A 21,430-nucleotide genomic window follows, 5' to 3' on the forward strand; every position below is an offset into this window, starting at 1 on the left:
ATTGTCACTGCGTTCTCTGATGATAGAAAATTCTGCGACTCCGACGGTTGGTTGTGGTGTGGGGAGAAGAATCAAGTAAATAAATCAATCCTCAGACATTTAAAAAATTGACAAACGTCTTTCAGTTTAGCGTCCAACCTATCAACCGAATTGAGTCATTGGGTAATTGATTGAAGAAGTGTGAGTTAATACAGTTAGTAAATTTCTGTCTGCACAGTGAACTCTCTCACACTGAGAACAGTATCTGAAGGAGTGACTACAGGATGAACATAATTGAAGAATTTTCCTGATGGAAAAGTGAAGCTTATTTCACGGTTCAAGTCATCATTCAAGGTTGAATTCATTTACCACAGGCCTGATAAAAGTGCACAATGATAAATAATTTCTTATTGCTTCCGAGATCTTCTTCACTCAATGAGGTGAAAGATCAGCGTGCCAACTATCCCGGCTGTTATACTTGTAAAATGTTTGAATTTTAGTTCCAACTCTTTCAATTATCGACGCAATTAAGTCGATAGACTTGCCATTATGTCAGGTCAAGTCCCAGCAATGTATTCACGGGATTGCAAAGATAAATCCTGGCTTGTTTTCTCCAATGTAAAAAAAATATTTTCTGAAGCTCCTCTCCCTTGTTTCTTCCTTCCTCGCATCCAATAATAAGCTCAAGTTTGAGACATTGCATCAACTGGCCCTTCCAGTTATTCCCTTCCCCTAACCCACCAGGCCAAACTTTCTCCATAGATCCAACCCACCCCTACCACCCTAGCCGCAAATTCACATTGTGCTTCAGTTTCTTCCTATCTCCCAATGTATTCTCCGAGGTTCCTATTCACCTCCTGCTCCCTCAATCCTTTCCCAATGAAATGCTGAAGACCTGATTTCCCTTGCTTGTCCCCATCTTGGCCAATATCATAGAAGAATCATAGAAGTCCTACGGTGCAGAAGGAGGCCATTCAGCCCATCAGGCGTGCACTGGCAACAATCCCACCCAGGCCCTATCCCCTTAACACCATGTATTTACCCTTCTAAATCCCCCTGACACTAAGGGGCAATTTTAGCATGGCCAATCCACCTAACCCACACATCTTTGGACTGTGGGAGGAAACCCACGTAGACACGGGGATTATGTGCAAACTCCGCACAGGCAGTGATCCAAGCAGGGAATCGAACCCGGGTCCCTGGTGCTGTGTTGTTAATATTGTTAACAAATCTCTCACTTCAGTCTCGGTCACTCTCTTCGAATCTGCGGTTATAACCTCTCTCTTCCAAGGCAACCCTTGAGCCCACCATCCTTGCAAACTGCCACCCCATCTCCACATCCAAATACATACAAATTTTCCCAGAACTCATTGCTGAATCCCTCCAATCAGGTTTCTGTCTCTGCTACCATACCAAAATGACTTTTACCAAAGTCACAAACAATATTCCATGTGACTGCTAAAAGTAAACCCCTCCCTCTTAACCAGGCCTCAGCCTTTGACACAGTTAACCACAAGGCCCTCTTCCAGCACCTCTCTATTGTCACCCTGCTGGGTGGGTCTGCACTCGCCTGATTCTATTCTTATCTATGTAATAGTAAGAAGTCTCACAACACCAGGTTAAAGTCCAACATGTTTATTTGGAATCACGAGCTTTCGGAGCACTGCTCCTTCATCAGGTAACTCACTCAGGGACTGGGCGATGGAGAGCTATTGGCATCCGATTGGCAGCAGCTGTTTAAGGCAAGTTCACTGCCTCTGGTGTCCTAATCCCAAGGATGGTCCCATGTTGGTCAATTAAGTGCTTGATGAGTCCTTTAACTGGCAGGCGAGAACATTGTCACCAATATTAAATTCTGCCCCATTGTGTGGCTCAGTGACAAATTTTGTTTCATAACACTCCTGTGTGTAGCACCATTTTTGATTACATATAAGGTGCTATATAAATGCAAGTTGCAGTTATTGTTCTCTATAACAGCTTGTGAGCCTGTCTTACATATAGGCCAAGAAATTTACTATGGACATCAAACTGAAGGAATGATGGGGGAAGCCTACAACCGGCAACTGAGGTGCTACTGCTCTGTGGCCAGTTGTAGGGGGGAGTGATGGCCTAGTGGTATTATTGCTAGACTACCAATCTACAATCTCAGCTAATGTTCTGGGGACCCAGGTTCGAATCCCACCATGACAGATAGTGGAATTTGAATTCAATAAAAAGTATCTGGAATTAGGAATCTGCTGATGACATGAAACCATTGTTGGAAAAACCCATCCTGTTCATTAATGTTCTTCAGGGAAGGAAATCTGCCTTCCTTACCTGGTCTGGCCTACATGTGACTCCAGAGCCACAGGAATGTGGCTGTTTCTCAACCGCCCTCTGAAATGGCCGAGGGAGACACACAGTTCAGAGAGCAATGAGGAATGGGCAATAAATGCTGGCCAGCCAGCGACACCCATGTCCCATGAATGAATAAAAAAAACTGCCCATTTGCCTTCAAAGAAATGCCTGATTTATATTACAACCTGGAAGCCACACACTTGTACAGCTTTCATTTTGTGCACGTGTTTAGTGTGGGGTTTGATACTTGTTAACTGCACCTTCCCAGTTGTCTTTGAATTATTCCATGACTCAATTAAGTTGATAGATTGTGGTTTATGTGCAGAAATTACATCCTAAACATAGCAATTTTGTCCAGTTCTTTTTCTTTCTCTATGCCCTCAAGCTTGTTTAGTTTATTTGTCCAAAAGAGCTCCTCTGCTGTTGCAGAGAATTTCATTCAGAAATGAATTCAGTCGTTGTCTGCAAACAAGGAATATTGAAGGCTTGTAGAGCAATGTTATTCTGGATTGATCATGTGGAGAAAAACACCAGTGCGCAACTTGAAGAGCCAAATTGGCTGTTTCCCTATGCTAACTTGTGATTCTAAACTGTGCCATTCCTTACGAGTTTATGCTTTATGTGAGCAAGTCAGTGGCCTATGCTTGATGAGGTCTTTTCCCTCCAGAATCAATTTACCTAACCATTGAAGTTTACTTTCTATGGATGAGTTCCCATTCCTTGAAGTGTTCATTTTCTTATGCCTTGATCGTGGATGAACAGTTTCCCCTCAGTTACTGTTTTTTGCTTCACCCCAGGTCTATTTTCCCAGAGTCTTGTCATGTTAGGCATTTATATAATCTACCAAAGTCAAAATAAAAATCTGATTATGAGAGGAGTTTACAGTTTGGGTCACTTGGATTAAGATTTCGCGCTCACGTTCTTACCAATAGTTATCTGATTTTCCATGTGATGTCTTGTTAGCTATTTATACAATAACAGCTTCACAGATTACAGAATTGTTATGGCGTCAGAGGCCATTTGGCCCATCATTTCTGCACCAGCTCTCCAAACAAGCATCATGGTGCCATTCTCTTGCCTTTTCCCTGTAACCCTGCACATTATTTTTATTCAAGTAATCATCCAATGCCCTCTCGAATGCTTCGATTGAACCTGCCTCCCCCACACTTCCAGGCAGTGCACTCCACACCCGAACCACTTGTTGTGTGAAAGAGTATTTTTCTCACATCACGGGGGTGATTCTCCCAAAAATAATTCAAAGTGCCGAATCGGCGTAAAAACTGGAGTAAATCACGCTGTTATTTTCAGCGGCAGTTTCAAAATGAATCTCCCACACTGTTCCCTGCAGAGTGCCTCAGCGTGAATCATGCTGAAAATCAGGCCTGTTCCTGCTGGAGAGGCCAGCAGCATAGCACTAAGTGGGCCACTGCGCGTGCGCCGATCTGTCAGCGCTGAGATCGGCCCATGCGCAATAGCCTCACACTGCCAGCCTCCTGATCTTCTCATAGAAACATAGAAAACTACAGCGCAAAACAGGCCCTTCGGCCCCACAAGTTGTGCCGAACATATCCCTACCTTTTAGACCGACCTATAACCCTCCATCCTATTAAGTCCCATGTACTCATCCAGGCGTCTCTTAAAAGACCCTATTGAGTTTGCCTCCACCACCACTGACGACAACCGATTCCACTCGCCCACCACCCTCTGTGTGAAAAACTTCCCCCCAACATTTCCCCTGTACCTACACCCCAGCACCTTAAACCTGTGTCCTCTCATAGCAGCCATTTCCACCCTGGGAAAAAGCCTCTCAAAGTCCACCCGATCTATGCCCCTCAACATCTTATATACCTATTAGGTCTCCTCTCATCCTACGTCTCTCCAAGGAGAAAAGACCGAGCTCCCTCAGCCTATCCTCATAAGGCATGCCACTCAATCCAGGCAACATCCTTGTAAATCGCCTCTGCACCCTTTCAATCTTTTCCACATCCTTCCTGTAATGAGGCGACCAGAACTGAGCACAGTACTCCAATTGGGGTCTGATGAGGGTCTTATATAGCTGCATCATTATCCCCGGACTCCTAAACTCAATCCCTCAATTGATAAAGGCCAGCACACCATACACCTTCTTAACCACCTCCTCCACCTGAAGGGCCGATTTTAGAGTCCTATGGACCCGGACCCCAAGGTCTCCCTTTTTCCCCTGCAGCCCCGATCTCCGATTACCCACACCCCATCCTGCAGTCCCTACCCACCCCCACCCCCAAGCAGGCTGACCCCCCCCTGATGGCCAGCCCCGATCGCTGGCCTCCCTCCCTCTGTCACTCAGCCCGAATGCAGAGTGGCAGCGGCACCCCCCCCCCCTTCACCAATTGACCCTCAGAAACCCCGCCCTCAATAGGGCCCACCCTCTTGGCATGCCTGATGCCCGGTGGGCAGTGCCAAGGTGCCCCTGGGCATTGGCACTTTACCCCTTGGACAGTGCCAGGAGGCCCAAGCCTCCCAGGAAAATAACTGCCAGGAGGCCCAAGCTGGCACTGCTAGGCTGGCAATGACAGTAAGAAGTCTAACAACACCAGGTTAAAGTCCAACAGGTTTATTTGATAGCAAAAGCCACTAGCTTTCGGAACAGGCTGTTCCTTCGTCAGGTGGGTGGGAGTTCTGATCACAAACAGGGCACAATGTGATCAGAACTCCCACCCACCTGACGAAGGAACAGCCTATTCCGAAAGCTAGTGGCTTTTTTTTGTACTTTTCCAATTCAATCAAATCAAATCCAATTCAGAGTCTTAACAAGTTGAGACATTTCCGATCCAGGCTGACAAGACAGGGCAAGCGACCAAATTACCGTGTCCTGGGCCCAATCTATTTGAGCCAAGCTGATTGGAGGAGGGGGAGGTTCCTCCTCCAAGGCTTGAGCTCATTTGCATCTTAGCCAAAAGGCCGAGATACCGCTTTTAAAAATTGCTTCATATGAAACATATGAAGCTTCAGTGTAACCTAATGACCTCAACCAAGTGCAGCATCCAATCCATACTACACTTGATCTTAGCCAAAAGACCGAGAAGCGAATTGCTACCAAATAAACCTGTTGGACTTTAACCTGTTGTTGTTAGACTTCTTACTGTGTTTACCCCAGTCCAATGCCGGCATCTCCACATCAAGGCTGGCAATGCCCAGAGGGCACCCCCCCTCAGTGCCCATCCCTCTGGGGGGGCCTCAATTGCCCCACCCTTCACTCGAGCGGGGTTGAGCCACTAGCTCCCACAAGTGGGGAGCTTATGCTAAACCCTGCTGGAGTGAACCAATCCTGGCAGGCCAGGGGGCGGGAGGTGCCAGCAGGCCCACAGATCTCAGTCCCAGGCCACTCTATTGACATTTAAAATATATGGTAATGGCCGTTATCATAATTTATGCAGCTCCATGGTGATTTCAGCGCAGCCGGATGGGAGAATCGCACCCCCCCACATTTGCTTCTTTTGCAAATCACATTAAACTGCTGCTCTCCCGTTCTTCATCCTTTTATGAGTGGGACCAATTTCTCCTTATTTAACAGTTTCTCCTTAAAAGGTGGCACAGTGGTTAGCACTACTACCTCACAGCGCCAGGGACCCGAGTTCGATTCCCGGCTTCGGTCACTGTCTGTGTGGACTCTGCACATTCTCCCCGTGTCAGCATGGGTTTCCTCCCACATTCCGCAAAGGTGTGTGGGTTAGGCGGATTGGCTGTGCTAAATTGCCCTTTAGTGACAGGGGGATTAGCAACGTAAATTCATGGGGGGACAGGGCCTGGGTGGAATTGTTGTCGGTGCAGGCTAGATGGGCCAAATGGCCTCCCTTTGCACTGCAAGGATTCTATGATTTAAAATGAAGATGTTGCCAGATCGGAAATCAATGTTTTACCAGCAAGCACATGAGTAACAGTTGAGTGGCAATTCCTGTGAGCTGAGACATGGGCATCAGAGTATGGTATAACGTTAAATTTACCAAGGGTGGCAGACCCACCAAGATTGCATGGGAATAATTTAGAGGTAGTGAAGACATGAATGAGGGTTTCAGCATCCGGTGGTATGAGACAGGTGTGAAGTCAGACGATGTTACCGAGCTGGGAATAGACCATCTTTGTGATGGCAGGAATGTGATGTCAGAAGTTCACCTTGGAGTCAGATGTGACACCAAGGTTAGAATCATATAAATCATAGAAACCCTACAGTGCAGAAGGAGGCCATTTGGCCCATTGAGTCTGCACTGACCACAATCCCACCCAGGCCCTACCCCCATATCCCTACATATTTACCCGCTAATCCCTCTAACCTACGCATCTCAGGACTCTAAGGGGCAATTTTTAGCATGGCCAACCAACCTAACCCGCACATCTTTGGACTGTGGGAGGAAACCGGAGCACCCGGAGGAAACCCACGCAGACACGAGGAGAATGTGCAAACTCCACGTAGACAGTGACCCAAGTCGGGAATCGAACCCAGGTCCTTGGAGCTGTGAAGCAGCAGTGCCAACCACTGTGCCACCGTGCCAACCACTGTGTCACCGTGCTGCCCGGTTGTGAACAGACTGGCTTAATTATTTGCCAGGGAAAGGGATGGAGTCTAACTGGGAAACGGAATTTGGAATGGGGAGCAAAAACACCAAGGGCGAGATCCTCTGGTCTCCCCTCGGCGGCACGCTGTTCGCTGGCAGCAGGATACTCTGGTCCCGCTGCTGTCAATGGGAATTCCTATTGAAGCCACCCCACACCTCTGGGAAATCCATGGCAGGAGGTGGACCAGAGAAACCCACCAGTGTGAACAGCTGGAGGATTTCGGCCAATGGCTTCACTCCTCCTTTCAATGGGAGGAAATCCCGGAGTGTCAGCACTGGATGTTGGAAAAGCTGTTGACAGGTGGAGTCGTTGAGAGATCGTGATTAGCTAGGTGTCATCAGTGTTCAGGGCGGCATGGTGGCACAGTGGTTAGCACTGTTGCCTCACAGCTCCAGGGACCCAGGTTCGATTCCCGGCTTGGGTCACTGTCGATGTGGAGTTTGCACATTCTCCCCGTGTCTGCGTGAGTTTCCTCCGGGTGCTCCGGATTCCTCCCACAGACCAAAGATGTGCGGGTCAGTTTGATTGACTGTGCCAAATTGCCCCTTAACATCCCAAGGTGTGTAGGTTAGGGGAATCAGCGGGTAAATATGTGGATTTACATGGATAGGTTCTGGGTGGGATGCTCGGTCAAGAGAGTCGGTGCAGACCCACTGGACCGTATGGCCTGCTTCTGTGCTGTAGGGATTCTATGATACATGTGAAAACCAACACTGCACTTTTGGATGATGTCACCAGGGGGCAGCATGTATGGGAAGCCAAGGGGTAGACCCTTGGGGGACACCAGAGGTAATGGTGTGGGAATAGGAAGAGACGGCATGGTAGCACAGTGGTTAGCATTGCTACCTCACAGCAACAGGGTCCCAGGTTCAATTCTGGCCTCAGGTCACTGTCTGTGTGGAGTTTGCACATTCTCCCCGTGTCTGCGTGGGTTTCCTCCGGTTGCCTCCCACTGTCCAAAGATGTGCGGGTTCGGTTGATTGGCCATGCTTGAATTGTCCGTTAGCATCAGGGGGATTAGCAGGGTAAAATGCATGGGGTTGCGGGAACAGGACTTGGGTGGGATTGTGATTGGTGCAGACCCGATGGGCCAAATGGCCTCCTTCTGTACTGTAGGGATTCTATGAGAAGCCATCCCAAATGATACCATGGCTATGATGCGTAGATACCCAGAACCATAAAGAGAAAGAGTTTCAATATCCCTCGACGAGGGAGGAGCGGGGCTGAGTTAACCAAGATACTTCCTCTTGATTAGCATCCAGTGATCCCTATTCTAAAGTGCCCCCTGAGCACACATTGAGATAGTTACAGGACAGAGCATTTTAGCGAACTCTGCATGGTCCAATAATCTGTAGACACTCATTCACCACACAAATGTTACAACAATAGTCATTTGTGTAAACCATCAGAAAATCGCTGAAGTGGAACTGTACTCCAGCACCATTAAGGGAGAAAACCAAAACAAGGAATTGTACCTTTCTACGCAGGATAGATACATCAAAGAGCATTTTGAATTCCAAGTGTAAGAAAATAACCCTTGTTCCTAACGAGTAGCGAAGGTCAGGAATGCTTCACTTCCTTCCTGGCTGCGGGATAGTTAAAGCTGAGTTGCATTTTAAGATAGTCTGAGTGGTGACCTGATGCAGCTTCATTCATTCCAATATTGCTGTGTTGACCCCTGAATGGAGGCCAGTGGGACCCGATTATTTTAACGTGGCAAAACGGCAGAAAGTCCACGTTTCCTCCAACAATAGAACATTCTAGAATTTAAGATAAATGCTTTTACCTCAACAAACCCCCGGGGAAAAACGATCGCAATCTAATATTCAAAAATTGGCTCTTGTGAAAGTGAAACAACCTCAACATTCAGCATCATCGTCAGCGCCAGGATTAAAACTGATAATAAACACTTGCCTCATCATTCACTCGCTCCTACTCAAATGATGTTTAAATGTGCACCTTTTGAAAGGAGGGCAGCTATAAAAGATGATATTTCCCACGCTTGATTACACACTTTGAAGTGTGGTTTCCTTTACAGAAGTAGTTAGCACCAAGATTTACTTTGGATCTCCTTCACTTAATCCACCTCATGACAAATGACAGCATTCAAAACGGCAAATCCACACAACAACGATGTGGTTGAGGCTGGAGCTGAATATGGTGCTGAATCCAGCTCCCTCCCCGGACTACCCCTTTCCCGACTACCCCCCGACAAGCACCCCACCCCCGACTAACTCCCCACGATTATACTCACCCCCCCATCTCCCAACAAAACCCTCCCAACTAACCCCCCGCGATTATCTTCACCCCCTCCATCCCCCAACTAAACCCTCCTGACCTACTCCCCGCGATTATCCTCACACCCCCATCCCCCAACTAAACCCTCCCGACTAACTCCCCGCGATTATCCTCACACCCCCATCCCCCAACTAAACCCTCCCGACTAACTCCCCGCGATTATCCTCGCCCCTCCATCCCCCAACTAAACCCTCCCGACTAACCCCCCGCGATTATCCTCACCCCCCATCCCCCAACTAAACCCTCCCGACTAACACCCCGCGATTATCCTCACCCCCCCCATCCCCCAACTAAACCCTCCCGACTAACCCCCCGCGATTATCCTCACCACCCCATCCCCCAACTAAACCCTCCCGACTAACCTCCAATCTCCCCCCCGACTAACCCCCAATCTCCTCCACCCCCCCGACTAACCCCCAATCTCCCCCACCCCCCCCGACTAACCCCCAATCTCCCCCACCCCCCCGACTAACCCCCAATCTCCCCCACCCCCCCCCGACTAACCCCCAATCTCCCCCACCCCCCCGACTAACCCCCAATCTCCCCCACCCCCCCCGACTAACCCCCAATCTCCCCCACCCCCCCCGACTAACCCCCAATCTCCCCAACCCACCCCCCCGACTAACCCCCAATCTCCCCAACCCACCCCCCCAACTAACCCCCAATCTCCCCCACCCACCCCCCCCCCGACTCACCCCCAATCTCCCCCACCCCCCCGACTAACCCCCAATCTCCCCCACCCCCCCGACTAACCCCCAATCTCCCCACCCCCCCCGACTAACCCCCAATCTCCCCCACCCACCCCCCCGACTAACCCCCAATCTCCCCCACCCCCCCGACTAACCCCCAATCTCCCCCACCCCCCCCCCGACTAACCCCCAATCTCCCCCCCCGACTAACCCCCAATCTCCCCCCCGACTAACCCCCAATCTCCCCCACCCACCCCCCCGACTAACCCCCAATCTCCCCCACACCCCCCCCCCGACTAACCCCCAATCTCCCCCACCCACCCCCCCGACTAACCCCCAATCTCCCCCACCCCCCCCCCGACTAACCCCCAATCTCCCCCACCCCCCCCGACTAACCCCCAATCTCCCCCCCGACTAACCCCCAATCTCCCCCACCCACCCCCCCGACTAACCCCCAATCTCCCCCACACCCCCCCCCGACTAACCCCCAATCTCCCCCACACCCCCCCCCCCCCCGACTAACCTCCAATCTCCCCCCTGACTAACCCCCAATCTATCCCTCCCTCCGGCTAACTCAATCTCCCCCTCCCCCTGACTAACCCCTAATATACCCCTCCCCCAACTAACCCCCAATCTACCCCTCCCCCAGCTAACCCCAATCTTCCCCCCAACTAACCCCCAATATATCCCTCCCCACGACTCACCCCAATCTCACCCACTGCCGACTAACCCCCAGTATACCCCCCCCCCGACTAACCCCCAATCTATCCCTCCCCCGGCTAACCCCCAATCCCCCCCACCCCCCACTAACCCCCAATCCCCCCCACCCCCCACTAACCCCACCTCAACGATCCCCAAACTTGACTACCCCTTCCAAACTCCCAACTACACCCAACCCTGACTTCCCCAATTCCCGCTGAGCCTCTGACTACCGCTCCGCTCCCCACTACCCCTGCTTCTGACTACTCCAAACCCTGAACTACCTCCCACTCCTGACTATCCTCACACCTCCAACTACCTCCATCCCCAAACGACATCCAACCCCCAAAATACCTTACAGACCCACTCATTACCCCCAAAGCTACACCCTTGACTAGTCCTCGCCTATTCACGCATCCACCAACTATCCTCCTGATCATCTGATGCCTCCTTAACCCCTGAAGACTTCCCAAAACCCCCACCTCAGCTACTCATCACCCTCTGACCTCCACCTACACCTCTTGCACTGACTCCCCCCTCCCAACCCCCACAAGACTGACTACCTCCTACCCCCATTCATATATCACCTCGACCCCCCCCCCCTGACTACCTTCCTGACACCCGAACAATAAGGTACTATATTATACTTCTGGTGATGTAACAACCCGCAAACACTTTAGCCACTTTATCAATAATATTACACTTAACATTTCTTCAGGTCTCAACTAAAATGGCGTTTGTATCAAACAAGGTTGTAAAGTTTAGTTTACTTATTTATTAGTCACAAATAGGCTTACATTAACACTGCAATGAAGTTACTGTGAAAATCCTCTAGTTGCCACACTCCAGTGCTGCGAGTACACTGAGGGAGAATTTAACATGGTCAATGCTCCCAACCAGCACATCTTTCAGACTGTGGGAGGAAACTGGAGCACCCGGAGGGAACCCACGCAGACACGGGAAGAGCGTGCAGACTCCACACAGACAATGACCCAAGCTGGGAATCAAACCCGGGTCCCTGGCACTGAGAGGCAGCACTGCTGACCACTGTGCCACCATGCTACCCCCCCCCTCCCCATTGTGCCACTGCGAGTGGGGGCTGAGAGAAGTGACGATGCAGGTGGGCGTTTTCCAACGAGCTCTCTGAAAATTAGATCTTTCTCTTCACCCTATCTCTAACTGCAATTATTCCACATCCTCTCCTTTCCTTCTCTCCATGTACTCTATGAACGGTATGCTTTTTCTGTATAACGTGCAAGAAACAATACTTTTCACTGTATCCCAATACATGTGACGATGATAAACCTGGGTCCCTGGCGTTATGAGGTAGCCGTGCTAACCACTGTGCCGCCCCTTAGCATAGCTCAGTGGTAACACTACTACCTCTGGTAAAGTAATAATAGGTTCAAGTCTCACCACAAACTTGAATACACGGGGTGATATTTTATGGCCTCGCTCGTCCCGAAACCATAAAATCCTGCCCCAGAGCAACGGACCTTTCCTTGCACCGCCCCCTCACCCACTCCGATTCCCATGGCGGGCAGGTAAAATTCCGACCACAGTCTAGGATGACACTTCAGTGCAGTGCCGAGGGACTACTGCATTCTTGAAGATGCTGCCTTTCAAATGAGATGCTGGGATCCCATTCAGATTGCTAAAATAGATACTATGGCACTGTGTCCACTCAAGCAATATGAACTTAGTTGCTGGCAGTCTGAAATTATGAAGTGTCAACCTGAAATGGACACTTTCTTGGGGAACGAAATAGAGTTGAGAGGTCAGGTGACCTTTTCTTTCCTGCCAGCGCACCTGTTCCTGCAAGAATCCTGAGGTAGGCCTCATGATTGAGCAAGACTTGATAATTCACCAATGTCCTTTAGGGAAGGAAATCTGCCATCCTTACCTGGTCTGGCCTACATGTGACTCCAGAGCCACAGCAATGTGGTTGATTCTGAAATGCCCTCTGAAATGGAGGGCAGTTAGGGATGGGCAATAAATGCTGGGCCCAGCCAGCGACGCCCACATCCCATAAAACAAATTAAAAAATCATTAAGATGCAAATGACCATTCCACAGGTTAATAGGGGTGGCACAGTGGAGTGGCACAGTGGTTAGCGCTGCTGCCTTACAGCGCCAGGGACCTGGGTTCAATTCCGGCCTCGGGTTGTTGTCTGTGTGGAGTTTGCACATTCTCCCCATGTCTGCGTGGGTTTCCTCTGGGTGCTCCAGTTTCCTCCCACAGTCCAAAGGTGTGTAGGTTAGGTTAATTGGCCATGCTAAATTGACGTTAATGTCAGGGGGATTAGCAGGGTAAATGTGAGGGGTTATGGGATAGGCCCTTCCTCAGAAAAGGAGACCAAAACTGCACACAATACTCTAGGTGTGGCCTCACCAAAGCCCTGTATAATCGCAACAATGCATCCCTGCTCCTGTACTCGAAACCTCTCGCAATGAAGACCAACATGCCATTTGCTTTCTTTGCTGCCTGCTGCACCTGCGCGCTTACCTTCAGCGACTGGTGCACAAGGGCACTCAGGTCCCGCTGCACACTCCCCTCTCCCAATTTACAGCCATTCCAGGTAATAATTTGCCTTCTTGTTTTTGTTTCCAAAGTGAATAACCTCACACTTATCCAAATTATACTGCATCTGCCATTGATTAGCCCACTCACCCAACCTGTCCAGATCATTCTGAAGGATCTCTGCATCCTCGTCACCGTTTACCCTCCCACCCAACTTGGTATCATCTGCAAACTTTGAGATGTTACATTTTGTTCCCTCATCCAAATCATTAATATTTGTGAATAGCTGAGGTCCCAGCACCGATCCCTGTGGCACCCCACTAGTTACTGCCTGCCAATTTGAAAAGCACCCATTAATTCCTACTCTTTGTTTCCTCTCTGCCAACCAGTTTTCTGTCCATCTCAATACACTTCCCCCAATCCCATGTGCTTTGATCTTGCACGATAATCTCTTGTGCGGGACTTTGTCAAAAGCTTTCTGAAAGTCCAAATATACCACATCTACTGGTTCCCCCCTTGCTACTAGTTACATCTTCAAAGAATTCCAACAGATTTGTCAAGCATGATTTCCCCTTCATAAATCCATGCTGACTCTGTCTGATCCTGCCACTGCTTTCTAAATGCTCTGCAATAAAGTCCTTGATAATGGATTTGAGAATTACAGCCTGAATTGTTTCAAATGTACACCCTTGAGAAAAACAAGTATAACAAAGAACTTTTGATCTCCTAAAACATAATTGCATGCTACTTTTGTTATCACTATATTTTCTTGACTGCGTGTATCTGTGCGCGTGTGCGTGCATGTGTGTCTGAGTGTGTGCGTGTGCACGTGTCTGCGTGTCTGTCTGTGGTGTGCGTGCGCACGTGCATGCTTGTGTCTGTCTGTGTGTGTGTCTGTCTCAGAGTTTGTGTGTGTGTGTGTCTACTGCCTGTCTGTGTATGAGTGTGCACGTTTGTGTCTGTGTATCTGTCTTTCTGAGTGTGTGAGTATATCTGTGTGTGTGTGTGTGTGTGTGTGTGTGTGTGTGTGTGTGTATAATGGCATATATTCAGGTATTGAACAATTAACATTTATCTGTCTTTTAAAATGTTATGAGAAGAACCTGGCATTTGTTTGCTCCTGGCAAAAACGGCACTCAGGTTAAAACACTTCCTTTTTTAATAAGTACACTTTCTTCACTCAGTCAAGGAGTGGGGAGAAAAAGAGAGGAGGCCTCCCTATTCTCTCTTCCCTGTCTGTAATGACTGTTCAGTGTAAGGTGCAGACTTTCCCTGGTGTCATGACTCATGCTCCTTCCAAGCTGTGCCACTGCACAGCAAGCCAGCAATTCCTTCACAAGCCGAGCACAAGTGGGCCCCCTTGGAACCTCTCGTGTGTGCACGGCCATGTATAAAAGGTTGTAAGGGCCCACACTTAAAAAAGTGAATTAGAACATTGGTCATGATCAACATTAATCCTCAAACTGCCAAAACAGATCAACAGATGGTTTATCACATTTTTTGGGAATCTTTCTCTGTGCAAATTGGCTGGCATATTTACTCGTATTAAAATAATGCACACACTACAGAAGTAATTCTGTTAAATAAAAGCAAATTACTGCACATACTGAAAACAGAAAATGCTGGAAAATCTCAGCAGGTCTGACAGCGTTTGTAGAGAGAGAATAGAGTCAATGTTTTTGAGTCTAGATGACCCTTCATCAGAGCAATAATTCTGTGCCTGTAAAACAGTTTGAGAATAAATGTCACACTTTCAAAGGCATGCTCGCTCTAGCTTTTCTCCACCCCACCCCCGCTCTCCCCCCCTCCAGCTTTCTGAAGTGCCGCGGATAGTTGGGAACCTGTCTCGGGGGCAGGGAATTCAGAAGTGGAAATGAATAGGGTTGGGAAGCATTTTCTGATCAGGGCCAATGTGATCTCCTGGACTCGTTTCGATCGCCTCAGGGGGTCGGAGAGGAATTTCCCAGATTTTATTTCCCCATATTGGCCCTGGGGTTTTCACTCTGGGTTTTCGCCTCTCCCTGGAGATCACATGGTCTGGAATGGGGGGGTGGGGGTGAGTTAATAGGTTGTGATGAACAAAGCATCGTAGCTGTGAGGGACAGCTCGGTGGATAGGATATTAGGATGTAGATAGGCTGGAAAATTGGGCGGGGATCCTGGATTCAGGATTCAATCCTGGACCGGGGAGCGGCGCGGGCTTGGAGGGCCGAAGGGCCTGTTCCTGTGCTGTATTGTTCTTTGTTCACCTGAAGTGTGTACCATCAACAAGTTGCACTTCAGAAACTCACCTGTGGCAATTTTTTCCAAACCTCTCTGCGCAAATTTTCCTCTTCCGCCCACCGCGGGAATCATAGCGGGTGAGGGGCATTGAAAGATCCATTGAACTCGGGCAGGATTTTCCGGTTTCAGGGCAAGCGCGGCCAGAAAATCCCGCCCATGATTTCTAACACGGAGAAAAGCCTGGGAAGCAAGTACACGGGACTGCCACCCTGAGCAAGTTCCCCTGTCGGTCTAACCTGGATCCATCCTGACCTGCAACTATAGAGTTACTCTCTCGTTGGGTCAAAATCTTAGCGCTCCCTCTCTGAGCAGCACTGTGTGTGTTACACCACATGGACTGCGGTTCAAGACGGCTCACCACCATCTTCTGAAAGGAAATTAGGGATGGGAAATATGTGCTGGCCTTACCAGTGATGCCAATGTCCCATGAATAAATAAAAAGAAACCTGAAGGTACTTCACCTTGTTTGGTGCCAGCCATCCTTTAGCACTTTGCCCATGGTAGCCATTTTTGCTGAACAGTGATCTTGTCCTCACCCATCATTTACACCGTGCGCATTTCAGTGGAGATTACTTAGTGGTGATAAGGACTGCCACCCTGGCTGTTTCTTTTTTCATCTCTAGCTCAATAGGTGGCATTTTCCAGTCCTGCCAGAAGTGGGCATCATCATGGGTGGCACAGGAAAATTTGGATAGCAGCCAATGGACTTTTAGAACTGAGATGAGGAGAAATTTCTTCAGCCAGAAGGTGGTGAATCTATGGAATTCATTGCCACAGAAGGCTGTGGAGGCCAGGTCATTGAGACAGAGATAGATAGGTTCTTGATTGGTAAGGGGATCAAAGGTATCAGGGAAAAGGCGGGAGAATGGGGTTGAGAAACTTAGCAGCCATGATTGAATGGCGGAGCAGACCTGATGGGCTGAATGGCCTAATTCTGCTACTATATCTTGTGATCTTATGGACTTTTGGCCGCTCTCCAAAGTCATTGAAAGTCCCGTCCTCACTACCCTGACTGAGACTAGCTGACTCAACACAGATTCCTTCAGCACACTGTTTGTGTTGTCTCTGTCTGATTTCGGAATCATCAGTGCTAGCTGTTCTCCAACAAGCGGGGTGTAGGCTTGAGAAGGATTAGTCATCTCTCAAATGCTGGTATGAATACATGGAAGCTAAAGGAATAGGACAATATTAACTTAAATAAAGGCACAATACGACGGAAGCTGGAATCTGAAATCAAAACAGGAAATGCTGGAAAATCTCAGCAGGTCTGACAGCATCTGTGGAAAGAGAATAGAGCCAACATTTCAGGTCTGGGTGACTCTTCATCAAAGCTTATGAATTATTTGCATCTATATAATACCTTTAGATTGCAAAACATCCCAGCCACCTCAGGGAAGCAATTATCAAACAAAATGCGGTGTTAGACTGCACAGCGAGACATTAGAGAAGGAGGAAGGAGATTTTAAGGAACATCTTAAACTCGGAGAGAGGGATGGAGAGGGAGTTCCAAGACTTGGGGCCCAAACAGGTGAAGGCTTAGGCACCAACAGTGGAGTGAAGAAAATTGAGGATGCACACAAGTGGCCAGAATAATTGGAGCATTGCAGATCCAAACAGCCAGTGTAACGGCCAGCTAGGAGATAAAGAGAGGACAGTTTGGGGAGGGATCTGAAAACAAGGATCTTTGTTTTATTCATTCATGGGACATGGGCGTCGCTGGCTGGCCAGCATTTATTGCCTATCCCTAGTTGCCCTTGAACTGAGTGGCTTGCTAGGCCATTTCAGAGGGCAGTTGAGAGTCAACCACATTGCTGTGGCTCTGGAGTCACATGTAGGCCAGACCAGGTAAGGACAGCAGGTTTCCTTCCCTAAAGTGAACCAGATGGGTTTTTCTAACAATTCACAATGGTTTCATGATCATCGGTAGATTCTTAATTCTTTAATTTATTGAATTCCAATTCCACCATCTGCCATGGCGGGATTCAAACCCGGGTCCCCAGAACATTAGCTGAGTTTTTGGATTAATAGTCTCTGATAATACCACTATGCCGATGCCTCCCTGTTTTTAAGTAGAAGTGTTGCCATACTCGGAGCCCAGAAAGACCAGTGAGTACAAGGTGTTCACTGAATGGGATCTAGTGCTTCTTATTACATGGGCCGTAGAGTTTGAATTAGCCCAAGTTTAACGAGAGTGCAAGTAATAGAGTTATATAAACACGTGGGGCGGTATTGATCCCGATTTGTGTGGAATCCTAATCTTATAGCTTTTTATAATTAATGTCAACGTTCATGGAAAAACCATGCTGCAGACCTTGAATGTTATCCAGAAAACTGTGGCCAGGATAGTAAAGGGCAGCCATGGCCGTTGGCAGCTCCAGTTCCACAAAGGAGCAGTTAATGAAGTGCTGCAATAGCTGCTGGAGGAAGAAAGGCATATTGTGAATGATGAAAATCTCCAGTAAAGCGATGGCCGACTGTAACACTTCCTAATTTCAGAACCTGGCATCAATATCGAGCACTTCCAGGTCGCCTATAGTATGCTTAAAGAAAAATTAGACTTCGCTTTCCTTTGTTCCATCGATTCACCTCAGATTTCACCTCGGAAGATATTTGCTATCACACAAATGTAATATGACACTGAGAAAAGTTGTTAATTTAGAGCCAAACTACCAGCAATTTTGAGTTGTGGACCACTGACAACTAAATTGACAATGACCAACCTATTTCTCCTACACTTGTAAATGCAGCCCAATTTCTCCAGATTGCATTTAACAGTTGCTGAGCTGCAGTTTCTGCTCTTGCAGCATCTGAATTCTGCCAATATTTATGAATGAAACAGCAATGTGATAGTGGCTGGGATTTTCCATTCTCGTCCATGACGGGAACAGTTGTGGGTGGGAACAGAAAGATTGGAGAGATAGCCAAAAGTCCATTGACTTTCAACAGGACTGGAAAATCCCAGCTGCAGGCAGGACTGGAAAATCCCAGCTGCGGACAGTACTGGAAAACCCTGTTTGTGTGATGATTGCAGGACTAGTGGGACACTGGAGTAACTCCTCTGTTCTTCTTTGAAATAATGCCGTGGGTTCTTTGGCATCCAAAAAGGTAGAAAGGACCTCGTTTTAACTTCTGATCTGAAAGATGACGCCTCCAACAGTGCAGCGCTCCCTCTGTACCACACTGAATGTGGTCTACCCTATAAAGCCACTTAAGAATTTCATGCTTTTCAATGAGGTCATCTCTCAGTTGACTCAACTCTTAAGCAATCTGTTCAATCTGCCCTCTTGGATAATTCCCTTCTCCCGGGATATAGTCTGGGGAACCCTTGTTGTAAGACAAGTATATCCTTCCTGTCCCTTTCATATATCCACATTCATGCAGTACAATCATATCATGATTTTTAATGTACCAGATCCCAAATGATAAATTCCAGCGTCTTCCCTCATAGTAATGTCTAATAACTATGTCTCATAACTAACTAGCCTATAGTCTCCCGTTCCCTTTCTCTTTCCTTTCTTGAAGAAACATTATTACATTTACAAACATAGGAATTAGAAGCAGGAGTAACATAGAAACTAGTAGCGGAAGTAGGCCATTCGGCCCTTCGAGCCTGCTCCGCCATTCATTTTGATCATGGCTGATCATTGAATTCAATATCCTGATTCCCCCCTCCCCCCCATATCCCTTGATCCCTTTAGCCCCCAGAGCTATATCTAATTTAAGGGGTAGGCCACTTGGTCCGTTGAGTCTGCTCCGCCATTTAATAAGATCATGGCTGATCTGATTTTAACTTTCCAATCTGAATGGACCATTCTTAAGTTCAGAGAATTTTGGAAAATCAAAGCCACTATCTCTTTAACCACTTTTTTGCAATTCTAGAATATTGGCCAACAGATCCAGTGGATTTGTTGGCTTTTAATCCCATTAATTTCTTCAGTACTATTTCTTTACTAATACTCAATTTTCTACCAGCTTCCCCACGATTTCCATTTTTCAAATATCTTCTACCATTAAGACAAAAACTGTCTCCTCAAAAAATCAGGGCAAATCCAATCTGGCCAATTACAGTGCTTTAAAATCACCGACCTTCCAGAGATTATTAGACCAGCCATATAAACAGTGTGGCTACAAGAACAGGTCAGATGCTGGGAATTCTGCAGCGAGTAATTCATCTCCTGACTTCCCAAAAACTGTCCATCATCTACAAGGCACGAATCAGGACTGTGCTGGAATATTCCCCAGGACCTGGATGAGTGTAGCTACAATAGCACTTAAGAAGCTTATCACCATCAGGACAAAATCACCTACTTCAATGGCATTCAACCTCCATATAAAACATTCACTCCCTCTATCACCCATGCTCGGTAGCAGCAACGTGCACCATCTACAATATGCATTGCAATAGCTCACAAAGGTTCCTTCAACAGCACCTTCCAATCTCATGACCTCCACTGCCTAGAAGGACAGCATTAGATGCATGGGAACACCAACACCTGCAAGTTTCCCTCCAACCATTTTTTAACTTATTTTTATTTTAGCTTTAACTTATTTTCCCTAATGTCACCTTATTCACTAATCCTCTATTGCCTTTGTTCAGCTTTCTATCCCTTCCTGACCCACTCTGCTTCAGTATTACATTACTTCTATCTCCAGCATTGACTTTTCTCTTTCCTGCTTTTGAATTTATCCTTTCACATAACTGCCCACCCTCTAACTACTGCTGTCCCCACTCTGCGTCATTAGTTTAAAGCCCTCTCTACCACCCTTGTTATTCAACTCAATAGGACAGTAATCGACTATGCCACAATTTAATTTATACGGTCATTACTATCCAGCACACAGGAGCAAATTACTGCAGGTACTGAGAGTTAGAATCCAGGGCCTACAATTTCTAGTGCACCTTATAACCCACCGACATGTTCTCCATTAATGAAATTTACAGGAATGATAATATGCTTCATTAATCAGTGTCAGTACTCACTAATAACACAATGTTGCATTTCCAGATGTGCAATTGCATAGTACTGGGATAAATGCCTGATAGCTGACAGAACATTGTACCATCAGAGAATTTGGCTACAATCAAGAGGTCATTTGAAGTAAATATTTGAAACCTAATCTCAATAATGGGAACCATGAAACCATCATCGATTTATCATAAAAACCCGACTGGTTCTCTAATCCCCTTTAGAGAAGGAAATTTGCCACGTGACTCCAGACCCACAGCAATCTGGTTGACTCTTAATTGCCCTCAAAAAGGATTTGGGGACAGACAACAAATTCAGGCCTCACCAGCCATGCCCACGTCCCACAAAATAAAAAATAAATGGGTGTCCTGTCGATGATTTGTGAATGTTTGCACCTGTATTGTGCTTATACCAGGATTTGCTTTAAACGAGAAAAGGCGATTCTCTTTTCTAGAAAACATTCTTTTGCCCCAATTGTTTTCAGATCATCAAAACAGCTAATTTAACATTCACCCTCGGGGGCCACGAGAGGTGGTCTTGGGGTGGTTCAATGCATACATACATCATAGGGGCATAATACCAAGTCATTCGGACAAGGAAATTTCTCAGCCCGAGCAGGAGATTGGATGCTATAATTAGCCACTGTGCCCCTCTTTATAGGAATAAATTCAACCATGGCCTTTGCTCCTGGTGACTAGGCAGTGTCCCCTGCTGGTAACTGTGACAAGAAAAGTGATTCTGAATCAGCAGGAAGACGACAATATTGTACTAGACATGTCCTCGTACCTGTCTGATCTTAACTTTGTGTTGTTTGAAAGAAGCAGCCCCTCTCGCCTCTGAAACCCTTGAGCCAGTATATTGTATTAGTGCAGTAACTTGGATAACCCACAGACAATGCACACATATGGGTGATAAAGATGATTGGGTTTGGCTGTGATATGCCTTGTGCTAAGTAACAAGTTGCCACTTGGGCTTTAACTTTGGGCCACCCATCCACTTACTCTCTACTCTGACAAGAAGCCACTTGCTTAAGTCCCAGTCAACACGTCAAGCCCATTGGCCAAAA

At 47.5% G+C, this 21,430-nt stretch overlaps 1 protein-coding gene across 1 annotated transcript in view; it reads left to right on the forward strand.

Moving 5' to 3' along the window:
• The window catches only part of sema6bb (sema domain, transmembrane domain (TM), and cytoplasmic domain, (semaphorin) 6Bb), a 325,575-nt gene that overhangs the window by 155,553 nt on the left and 148,592 nt on the right, over nt 1–21,430 (forward strand). The window lies entirely within an intron of this gene.

The sequence above is a fragment of the Mustelus asterias genome, chromosome 26, assembly GCF_964213995.1.
Source record: "Mustelus asterias chromosome 26, sMusAst1.hap1.1, whole genome shotgun sequence".
NCBI classification, from domain to species: domain Eukaryota; kingdom Metazoa; phylum Chordata; class Chondrichthyes; order Carcharhiniformes; family Triakidae; genus Mustelus; species Mustelus asterias.